Genomic DNA, 13,213 nt, shown 5'->3' on the forward strand with positions numbered 1-13,213 from the left:
ACAATGTAATTTGAGTCAAATCATGAGTAATTATGATTTGAATCAAAGAAAGAATGAAGTGAATCAAAGGTAGTGAAGGAAAAAAGTTTGATATTAGAGATTGGTATCAAGTATGGATGTGTGATTCGAGTCAAACAATATGTGATTCGATTCACACTTAGTTTTAAATAAATTTAGATGACTTTGATTCAAATCATCAATTCTGTGATTCGAGTCAGGAAGCACTCTAATTTGAATCACAACCTTTTCTGATAAGAATTAGACTGGTAAAGGCAAATCCCTCACTTCCAAGCATATTCAAGATTCAAATCATAATATGTTTGATTCAAACCAAGACATTCAAAAACCTTGATTTAAGACTTATAACTTAAGATTCAAATAACACTTAATATTTTGACATATATCGAATTGTAAAAAGCCAAAGCACATTTACATGGACCCAAATCTAATGGATTAAATATAGAGGTATTTTATGATACATATCCAACAAATGAAGCATTAAACATAAATTACAAACAAATAATACAAGCTCGATAAATTAAATTACAAATACACAAAGATTAATATATAGAACATAGAAATAATGATACCAACTTTAATGCAATTTCAATTTTTTTTTTATGTTTGGAAAACTTGGGATATTATTGTTATTTAATTTGAGCAAATGTTGAAATTTGTAATTTGTGATCTAGGATGAAATGGATTTCAGAGTTATTATACATCGCATAACAAATGATGATACCCTCGTGGAATCTTGAGCTATCTAGCCCCCATGCATTAAACACTTAATGTGCATAAATATCACGATAATATTGCAACCCTTCTCCCTTTTAACAAATATAAAAAAGAGATAAAGGAAAAAATAAATACGACACACATGGATGAATTCAAAATGTCATACAAGCCTATATGAAATCCCATACAATAACAAACCAACTTAAAACTAGAAATAGTGCATTTGAACATATAAACGCACAATCAACACAGTTTTAGACAATGGACAAGGTAAGAGATAAACTAGCAGACACCATGATAGATAAAAATCAACAATATCAAAATGATGGAAAAAATATGCCACACAACAAATTATCCATAATACCAAAATAGTAATCATATCCAAATTATCCAAGGAAGTTTATAGGAACAACATAAAAAAATAGAACACAAAAGATGAAAATGAAATGCATGATATGATATGTTAGGCTATGGGAGGTTAGATGGAAATGGATCGAGGGAATGATCAAAATCAAGATCAAGGTCAAATCCCGAACCTGAAGAGACTCAAAGACTTCCTTGATGCTTCCAACCAAAGAAATCATCCGGTCTTCTCTAACAATCATTCGATCTTCTCTGGATTTAGCTTCAGCATCAAGACGCGAAATCAAGCGCTCCTCTCTGATATGAGCTGAAGTCTGAATCTCATCTACACATACATCAAAATACACCTTTATTGTATGAGGAAATGCATTTGAAGGAGAAGGACAGACATATAGACTGGAGGAAGCAAAGGCCCTTCCAGGAACATAACCATATGGTTCATGTTCATTAGCAATGAACTTGTAATCATATACCTTTCCATGAACATTCAAACATAACAAGCCATCTTTGTCTATATAATACCTCATCAATTTCACAACAGATGAATAAAAAACTCTTGGAGCATCAAGCATGTCTTTGAGAACATGGCATATATTATGGGAATCAAGGATAAGTTGAACGAAAGAAGTGTAAAACAATAGATGCTTTGGAGTAGACCTACAAATGTTCATTTGATCTAGGATAAATTTTGCGCAATTGACTTCTTTTTGCGTAAGAAGAGGCCACATGATTTAAAGGTCTAGCTCACCAACCCTATCCTAGTTACTAGGTTTCATTTACAACCCCTTAAGAACTACTCAGTGCAACACCCACGTTGCACATTTCATTTGACTAATGTGAAAATTAGTTGTGTCTAGAGGACCATTCACAAATGTCTTGCAGACCATCTTGACAAATTTAGTACAGTTGAAGCTAGGGACATTAGACACACACACACACACACACACACACACACAGATACACTTCCATTCAATTATTTTTCAGTCAAAAAACATTTTTAAAAGCCTCAAAATCGAATTTAATCAATTTTCCATCAAACTGACGGTGAATACATGAAGTTGTAATTTCCATACGGCAATAAAAAACTTTCACATTATTAGGGTTAAATTTCCAGTGAAAACCAATGAACTTTAACAATTTTTTATCTTAAAAAGGTTTAATAAAATCAATATCGATTTCCCTTTCACCATCCTTGTCCATATAATACTCAGGTTCGATTGATTTGTTGAGAAAATGAGTGACAAACGCGCCTTATACATATGATCATGGACTAAATGATTTACCTTCAAGCACAATATGGCCAAATTTTTTCTATGATCATTGTCTTTAGGAATGCAGGTGGGGTCAGAACATGAGGAAACTTAGATGATTAGGAATAACTACTCTGAGCAAGAATCTTGACTTTAGGAGTTTGTAGGCTTACATCTCGATTCTTCTACCTTTAGGAACTTTTGGATGCTCTGAATTGGATTTTCTCTTTCCTTGTTGCTTATCAGATAACATTCGGTTGTTCCCATTGATGATGATTTGAGAAGATGAGATGGAGGTTTGATGATGAAATGTGTTTGGAATGTTTGAATGAACATGATGTAATTAAAGAGAAAATGAAATGGAAATATAGTGGAAAATGAAATGAGAGAAAATATGATGTGAAATAAATGTAATTGTGAAAGGGAAAACTAAAAGACTCGCACAAAACAAAAATTTAGAACATTCTAATTCGAGTTAGAGATCTATGATTCGAACTAAGAGGAAATATTCTTGGTCTTTGGTTCGAGTTATACAACTTTATGATTCGAATCAGGGTCACTGGGATCACAAGTTTGTGATTCGAATCAAGAGATGGTGTGATTCAAATCAAAGTCACAAGGATCATAAGAGACTTTTGTGATTCAAATTAAGATATGTTGTAATTCAAATCAAACGTCAAGGGGCAATATCACTTGAAAAACTTCTAAGTTTGATTTGAATCAAGGTCTTTTATGATTTGAATCGAAGACCAAAAATTTTGAAATTTTGAAAAAAATTAATTTTTAATGCATGATGAAAATATATTTATTAAATGAAAAATTAACACATGAATTTTTAAATGAAAAAAGGTTAATGCTTAAGAATGAACATTTTATGTTCATGTGAATAAAATGATCAGATACATGATATGCTCGGATGATTTATCTCATGCATACAATCACACAGACATAGAACAAACACAACATACCTAGCACATACATAATTAGGGTATAATACAAGAAGAATAAAGGAGATTGGAACGAGCATACCAATTTGACGACCTAGACTTTAACTTGCTACAAACAAAACAATTTATTAAATAACAACAAAAATAACAAAAGTAAATTATGATCAATCATATAGAGCTGGATACTATTTTCTTTGCACGTCTAAAGAACACTGTTAGACACTCCCTCACGAGGTATCATATGAAATTCAATAGCAGATGATAAAAATTTCTTTGATCATTATTATATTAGAAAGCAAATGATAATCTACTTCACTGCTTGAATAAATGTCTTAATAATTTTTTTTCAAAAATCAAAGTTAAAACACGAAAGTAAACTATAATGAGCGCAAGCAAAATGTGGTGATTGGATTCAATATCATATGTTTCCTTACTATCATAAAAACAAGAATTCAAACAATATCAATAATTCAAGTATACTTGAAGTGACTTTAACTAGAAATTTAAACTCATAAACTTAGAGTCAATACAAACTTAATTCAAGAGATGAATATTCTTCAAATTAAATGCATCATCTCTCTTTTCTTGCTTGAGAAGCACCAACCAACAATGTCAACAAGAAACAATCCTTTATCCTGACACAAAGAGCAAGACTTCAAAAAAACATTAGATTACCTAATGTACCTCAATCTATCTTTCACACTTAATCTTTAGAGTTGAGACCTAAAACAATAGTTTCTTGGTATAAGGTTGAAAATGATGAATAATGTCTAAAGGATATCACAAAACACAAGTGTATGATTCTCATACTCTCAACTTTCTATGATGTTTCTCACAAGGATGAATTTCAGAGATAGCTTATGGGTGAATGAAAAAGTCTTTTCATGGTTTCTCTCAAGATTCTTGACAAAGAAAGATTAAATTTTGATAAATTTTCTGGATATTCAAAGCAAAAATATTCAATGGCTTATCAAAGAGTTTTTCTCAATTGTAATCACCACTTATGATTGTGGCATCATCAATCATTACTTTTTTTCATCCCATTTTTTATCAATCTTTTTAAAGAGAGAAAACAAAGGAAATTTCTTTGGCTACCTCCCAACCTTCTAGTCCACCTCTGGTGAAAAAACCAAACTACCCCTGAATTCGGAAATGCATTTCAGAAATGCAAGAAAAAGGTGTTTTCGGAGATGCATCTCCGAAAGCGCCTTTTTTTTTTTGAAAAAATTGTCTTATTTCGGAAGTTCATTTCCGAAAACAGCATTTCGGAAGTTCATTTCCGAAATACTGCGCGTTTTGCAGATTAAGCAAAACAGCCCCCCTCCCCCAATTCATTTACCCTAATCTTCTTCCAAACTCAACCCCAAAGAGATTTTTCTGCAAACCACTTCCAAGCTACATCAAAGGCTCCATCTACTTGCTCTACTACATTCAAAAGTCCTCCAATCTATTCAATCGGTAAGCATTTTGATTTTAAGATCTATGATTAAAATTTATATTAGGGTGTTTACAAATAGCAAAAAATGTATTAGGTTAGGTTTGTACTGATATTTAGGATGTTTAGAATGTGTAGACATATGTTTGATTTAGGATTTTGGGGTCTGCCATTGGAGGTTGCAGAGAACTTCTGCGCAGGGGTGTTTCAGAAGTTCATTTCCGAAAACACCTCCATTCCCAGTTTCGGAAATGAACTTCCGAATTGTATTAGAAGTGCAATTTTTTTTAGTTTTTTCTGTTGTCTCGCATATTAATCGATTTCAACTGTTTACAGGAACATGTCAGACAACCAACCAGCACGCATCAGACAGGGTAGAGAGACCCAGACTGCATCGGCTAGACGCGAGCGGGCGGCGGCGCAGCTGGCATCGACACAGGGACGGGGGCAGGGCCGGGGACGACGTGTGCGAGTTCCCGTGGAGATGGGCGAGGGTACCTCCTCATCTGGATCTAGGAGTAGGCTGGCTCGGGTATCTTCTTCCCGCCAACAAGAGGAGGAGGAGGAGGAGGACGTGGCAGTGCCATACCACGAGGCGGAGGGGGTATCGGATGTTGACCCTCCACCCGGGGAGGAGGATGAGCAGGAGGACAACTACCCGGGAGGGCCCATTGACACTTCCGTGCTGATATCCTACCGCGACCATGTCGCTCGGCGGATCTGGGAGGGAGAGGTATTTTTTATAATTTGCCCGACTACATTATTTAACCGTTTATAATTTAGACGTTTATTCAATATTTTATTAACCGTCTATTTAACCGGTCTATGTAACATACTTTTTTATTTGTTTTTTTGTAACAGGAGAGAGATCCGTTGAAAATGGTGAACCATGCCCGAAAGATTTTCAGTCTGTTTAAACCGACTGCCGAGTGGTTTAACGACGTTGTGAGAGGTTCAGGGCTCAGTGGGCTCTGCATGACGGGGTACACCACCATCAGCCACGGCATGCAGGGGGCTTTTGTGGAGCGGTGGCACAAGGAGACGTCTTCTTTCCACTTACCGGTTGGGGAGATGGCGATCACCTTGCATGATGTGCAGTGTCTTCTCCACCTGCCGATCAGGGGGCCACTGTTGACCCACTCCCAGATCCAGAGGGTCGTAGCCACTGAGTGGATGGCGCTTTATTTGGGTATGGAGCCCGAAGCTGCTGACTTTGAGTGCGCCACGACATCTGGGCCTCATATCCGGTTCACCACACTGAGCCGCTATTTCGAGTACCACCTGGACGCGGCGGCCGGTGCCGAGGAGGCGGGTGACGAGCTATTTACATAGTATCACCGTGGCTGCGCTCTCCGGTGCTGATACATGCATGTGGTAGGCGCTACAGTCTTTGTGGACAAGAGTGCAAGGTACGTCGACGTGACCTACCTCCGCTACTTCATGGACCTGAACACCGTTCACCAGTGGAACTGGGGGGCAGCTACTCTGGCATACCTATACCAGAAGCTGAATGAGGCCTCCAACTGGAGGACGAGGCAGTTGACCGGATCCTGCACACTACTCATGGTACGTTTCATTTTAATTGTTCCGTATTTATTTATGTTTCGTATTTACTTATGTTTCGTATTTATTTATGTTTCAGAGCTGGATCATCTCCTATTTCTCCCGCATCCACGGCTTCCACATCGATCCTGCGTACGTTGACGCCATGCCCAGGGCCGCTAGATACGTTCTCCAGAGGGGGAACAATACGGTGGGACCATACCGTGGGTACTTGGACCGCACGATGCACGACGACGTCACCTGGAGGCCGTTCAGCGACTACACTCAGATTGCCCCCTTTGACGGCATATCTCTATATTCTGGTTGGTTGGCATGCGAGACTACCATCATGGTCCGGTATCTCCCTGAGCGGTGCATGCGGCAGTTCGGATTTGTGCAGATGATACCCAGGTCACCCTTTGAGGCTGCTCCCGACACAGTGACCAGAGTGCAGCTCACTGCCATGTTTGACGATTGGGAGCATCATGTGGTACCGGAGGAGTAACGTCGCATGCGGGTCACCCAGGACTGGCACAGTGTGGAGGGATACGTCACATGGTTCTATCGGGTGTCACATCCTCTGCTGACACCCGACGCTCCCGACGCTCCTAGGCCAGCACACGAGGAGATCCTAGAGAACCAGCAGGCCGAGGATGACCACGCCATTGATCTCCTGCCGATCTGCCAGCGGATAGAGATGCTTGGGCGGGACGCGTTGGATCGAGGTGTCGTTCATCAGGGCGGTCCAGAGGCAGTCGCCGTGATGGAGATGATCGTCACTGATGCGGGCCGTGCGGCGGCATACAGGCGGCAGAGGAGGGCCCAGGGTGAGAGGGTTAGGCATACCCAGTAGTGGCCGGGTTTATTTTTTTTTGTTTTCGGATTGTATCTTTCGTACACTATTATTATTTAGATTTGGATCGGATCGGTTTGTATATATCACTTTTCTTATCATATTAGTGTATTAGTATTTTCTGTTTATATATCGATTATTTTATTTGCCGTCTATCTTTAATTCCAAAATCATAAAAAAAAAAAACACAGTTTCTGCATAATTCGGAAGTTCATTTCCGAAACCCCCAAAATCTGAAAAAAAGTATTTTCGGAAGTTCATCTCCGAAAACACCCCCCATTTGGTGTTTTCGGAGATGAACTTCCGAAGTCTGAAAAAATTTTAAAAAAAAAATTACTTCGGAAGTTCATTTCCGAAGCAAGGGTAAACTGGGTTTTTCGCTGGGGGTGACCCCCATAGGGAGGTGGGTAAAGAAAAATTCAAAACAAATGAGTTTAAATAGGTGTTAGAGATAAGACACAAAAAGATGGGGAAATGACAATGTAATTCGAGTCAAATAATGAGTTATTGTGATTTAAATCAAAGAAAAAATAAAGTGAATCAAAGGTAGTGAAGTGAAAAGGTTTGTTACTAGAGATTAGAATCAAGTTTGGATGTGTGATTCTAGTCAAGTAATGTGTGTTTTGAATCACACTTAGTTATATAGAAACTTGTATAACTTTGATTCGAATCACAATATTCTCTGATTAGAATCAGACTGACAGAGACAAATTCTTCACTTCTAAGCAAGTTCACGATTCAAATCACAACATGTGTGATTCGAATAAAGACTTTAAAAAATCTTGATTTAAGATTTCTAACTTGAGATTCTAGTAACACTTAATACTTTGACTTATATCAAATTGTAAAAAGGCAAAACACATTTACATGGACTCAAATCTAATGAAGACGTGTTTTATAGTACATATCTAACAAATAAAACATAAAGTTACATGAAAATTAAAAACAAATAATACAAGTATAATAAATCAAATGTTAAACATACAGAAATCAAATAATTGACAGAACCTCTGATTAATAATACCGACTGTAATACAATTTCTCTAAAACTATCTTTGTATATAGTACACAAATCTTGTGCAATATTTTCTCTTGTCTGAATATATTAAAACAACTTGTCCACCCTGAAAAATATCATTCTATTCCCTTTTTGTGTGGGATGTTGTGAGGGTTTGTTTTCATAATTAATGCCCCTTTATTGTATCCTGGTTAGTTGTTACTTTAAAGAAAATTTTCCCCTGATTTAATAAAGAAAAAGATGTTCACCAATAATATGATATTTGAACATTGCAATATCATGCAATAAATTTTCACATGACACATGCTGATTACATTATATATGAGATTAAATTATACATGCTGATTATTGATGTTATAAAAAATAATGGTATGTTTCAAATTATCGTTTAATTAATTAATTAATTAATTAAATTAATTTATAAGAATTTGTTTCATAAGAATATTAACTACTAATATTCTTAAAATGATTAATTAAAGATAATAAAATTTTCTAATATTTTTTATTTGAGTCACAAGAGCATGCTATTTATGTCTAATATATTAAAACAATTCTTGTGGTTGAGAAATGTGGCAGCTGTAAAACAAGTATAGACAATGAAACTTGGTGAACTTGTCGTTGACCAAGAGTACATGCATTGTATGAAAGAAAGATGGCGATGAGACCTGAATTAAAGTGCATGAGAGTTTAGAAAAAAGCAAAAATGCATGGGTAGTTGTTCATGGAAGTGGGGCTCTTGCTGTGTTTCAGCCACTCAAAGAGACGAGTGGTTCTCAATGATTCCAACATCCACCGCAATGTATACTAGGATATTGTTCTGCCACGTCATCTAATTGGCTTGAATCAGTTCCATGCCAACTAGGATTGACATGCCATGTTTCTTGGCTAGTGGCTACCCCAACAAAGGTACATAATCTACACTCACTTTTTCACCTTTTCTCAAATTAAGGCGATTGCTGTATTGGAGAAGTGTCGTATGTGATCTAGGTGGACCAATGTTATAAATTCTTTTTGACAATTGTCCCCTATAATTAAGCTTGTACATTAATGATGATGATAACTAGATCGATGTGATTTATTTAACAAACCAATCTTGATTATGAGCTTCTACTTATGATGAGTAACATTGGTTGGTAGGTGTTAGAGTTTTAAATCTTGTTTAAATATTGATTCATCCTAAATTATGTGGAACTTTTTTTTTTTTAATCTTTGACTAACATTTGTTTGTTTGTAAACTAGTAATGAAATCGGGCGGGTTTTAAAGTGAGGAAGTGTCTCATATAGATAAAACTTGCAGGGAATTATTCTTATCGAGAAGTAATATGTCCATAACGGTTCAACCTAGCACGAATCAATGAGATCGGGTCCATTTGCTTTGAGTATGTTGAACTCTTAGAAAGTATTTATGGTGATGTATATACTGATGAATTCGACCTCGAGTCACATTGACTATCTCGCCACGATAAACTATGAGGATGAGATCAACCAACCAAGAGTTTGGTTTAACTTTGGGGACAAACAATTGACATTGCCACGAATCATGTATATGTAATTGAGTCCTAGACAAAGGAATACGACAATTATGGCCATGAAGATGCAACGATCATAATGGATATGAACGTCCATACTTCCATCTTACTGATAGTTAGTTGTCTCCAATTGAAGAAAGAGATTGAGCATCTCATCCATTAGGTCATTAAGAAATAAGAAGATGTGCTTAAGTAGTGTCATACAAAATTGTTCAATTGAGAAAAGGAGAAGGAGCCTGAAATTCGCGAGAATGTACCACTATGAGACGCTCCTAGAATATATCTTTTTAAACGAGCTTTTTGGATGAGACACTCAACAAGCTTTTTAAAAAGTTATTTATTTATTAAAAAAAGTAAATATTTGGATTCCAGAGCTCTCCCAGTCAAAGCAGATAAGATTCAAAATGTTTGGTTTTTTCTTCACCCACCTCCTAACCTTCTTGCCCACCCCTGGTGAATTTACCACAATACCCCTTGTTTCGGAAGTTCATTTCCGAAACTGTACTTTTTTTCTTAAAAAAGGTGTTTTCGGAAATGTATCTCCGAAAACGTGTTTTTTTTAATATAAAATATTGATTTCGGAGATGCATCTCCGAAATAAAGTTACTTTTCAGAAAATGTGGTGTTTCGGAAGTTCATCTCCGAACGCACCCCCCTTGGAGAATTCGGAAATGAACTTCCGAAAATATGTCTGGACAGAATAAAATGAAAAACAACAACAATTCGCTTTATTTAATCGGGTGAAGATTACAACGATAATATTACATAAAATTAAAGTTACATATTGTTGAACACGGGTAGGTGGGGATGAGAGAGTGGTGGGGAGAAAAAAAGGCTTCCAAATTTCAAAAGGTTTTTTTTATTCTTTTAATAAAAATACGTACTACTGTAAGTAACAAATGACGGAGGAGGTGTAACCGGGGCCGGAACATATGACGGAGGAGGTGGATGTCCGGAGGAAGAAGAACCGGAGGTACGTCCACCGCGAGACAAAGGAGCCAATCAATGTAAGCTATAGTTTATCATTATCATCAGGGGACGTCATTACAAAAAATTGGGAAAAAAATCTTATTATTTTTAATCTTGATTTTTTAGAAATGACGTCCCCAGATGATAATGATAAACTATAGCTTACATTGATTGGCTCCTTTGTCTCGCGGTGGACGTACCTCCGGTTCTTCTTCCTCCGAGCATCCACCTCCTCCGTCATATGTTCCGACCCCGGTTACCACTTCCAAAAACTAACATGATAAATCCAATACAAAAACACTGTGCGATACAATCCGAAATCAGAACAAAACAAAACAAAACACGTCAAACAAAACAAAAACATGTTATTCTGCCCGACGAGCGTTACAGAATACACATCAAACAAAATAAAAACACGTTATTCTTCCCGACGAGCGAACTCCTCCGAATGAAGATAATTATACCAATCCTCATCCCACTCAGTATCAGAACCATCAGCGTTGATCACGCCTGAAGGCTGAGCCTGCACGTCCGAGCCATGGACCCCTAGGGGACGAGAAGCAGAACCAGTCAAAAGCTTCTTCTTCTCCTTCACCTCCTTCACCTCCTTCACCTCTTTCACCTCCTTCTTTGAAGAACCCTTTCTTCCCTTAGCGCCCTCTTTAGAAGACGCAGTCCTGCGTGCTGGTTGGTTGCCTGACATGTTCCTGTAAACAATTGAAAACGATTAATATGCATAGACAAAATAAAAAACAAAAAAATTTGAACTTCTGATACATTTCGGAAGTTCATTTCCGAAAACTAGGATGGAGGTTGTGGACCGTCCTTTCGGGCCATACCCCTCCGTGGGTGGGATACGTGAACTGACTCTTTTTTGTCGATCGGACGCTTTCGCGTCACTTTTGAAAAAGTTTACAGAGTCGCCACCGACCTTTTATTTTATCCAATGAAGGAAAGGTTTATAAAAGAAACAGAAAAAAGACCTTTGAGAGATTCTGGGTAAGGGGGTAGGTTATACAAAGGGAAGGTGTTAGCACCCTTTGTATCCATGGTTATCCATGGGCTCTTTAGTTTGCTTAGCTCATTTGCTTTACTTTTCAATTGATTCGGAATGCTTTACCTGTGTTTTTGAAATACCTTTGCAAATAGAATTTGTAATGATCCTTGTGCGGATATATACAAATGCTTGTTTATCTTTCGAAAGATGTTTTGAAAAGATCGTTAATTTTGTAATGATCCGTGTTTGGATGTATACAAAATATTGTCTTTTGGAAAATTCGTTTTAAAAAACAACAGTGTATGAGAATTTTGTTTGTTTTGATTTTGAGCAAGCAAACTAGGAGGTCTACCCTGAGTTAGGAGGTCTTTATCCTTGTTCCCTTTAAAAATCTATCCATTCGTCGGATATAAACAAAAGGTTCGATTTTGTACTCGAAACAGTAGAAATGTAACTTTGATTTTGAAAAGAGTGAAAAGGGGTTACCCTAGGAGGTGCAAATGTGATTGTGATTGAATTCAGATATTTATCTTTGAAGTTAGTGATCTGACGGTTCAGTTTTATCTTTGACATACACGCAGTTTATATGGGTGCTGGAAATTAAAATGCGGAAATGTAAAGTGCAGAAAGTAAATCTACGCTATTACATCGATTGTGCGGGAAATGTAAACTAGCCTATTTACATGAATTTGACATCCTATACATTTATCTAGGAATTTTAAATTGCAAGAAATAAAAGGCATATTTTTGTATTTTTGTGATTTATTTTAAATATAATTAATGCATTATTAATTAATTTAAAATAAAGAAAAGACGGAAATATGATTAAACCTAGCAAATAAGTTTAAAAATATGTACAAAATGTTTGTTAATTGATTTTAGAACAAAACTAATTTTTTTGGAATTTTTGAAATTTGTTTTTGGATATTTTAAGTTAATCAAAACATAATTATGCAAATAATTACACAAATAATTAAAACTTAAAGAGAAAATTATCCTAAATATGTACAAAATTAGTTTATGATATATAAACAATATTTAACACAAAGAACAATTTTTTTTATGATTTTTTGACTAATTAAAATAATTAATAAGCAAATATACAAATACATACTAATTAATTATGAAAAATATTGAAATTTTGAAGAAAAATAAAATATTTTTGTTTCATAAAATAATATATTATTTTAGAAGTTTAAAATATTTTTTGTGGAATTTTTGGAAGTTTTTAACTATTTTTAATTAATTTATCAAAGAAACTAAAATAAAAATAGAAAATAAAATTAAAAATATAAGGATACTGATCTGGTGTGGCAATTAATGAAGGAGCATGGTGAGCTTGCATGTGTGAGGCGTTGGATTGGCTTTGAGATTGATCCAAGGGCACAGATTTGTAGGTGCATGGTATGATGGTGTACACTGAATCCAAGGGGATTCAAAGTCTTTGCAGGGGCCCACGCTGGATTGACCAGCGAATAAGATTTGAGGGAAGGGCCACCTTGGCGCGCTGAAAAGTCAGACGAACCACGCTTGGACGCGTGGTCGTCTTCAACCTCCAGAAGTGAGGTTTTCAGC

This window comes from Vicia villosa, linkage group LG7 (assembly GCF_029867415.1).
Source record: "Vicia villosa cultivar HV-30 ecotype Madison, WI linkage group LG7, Vvil1.0, whole genome shotgun sequence".
NCBI lineage: Eukaryota > Viridiplantae > Streptophyta > Magnoliopsida > Fabales > Fabaceae > Vicia > Vicia villosa.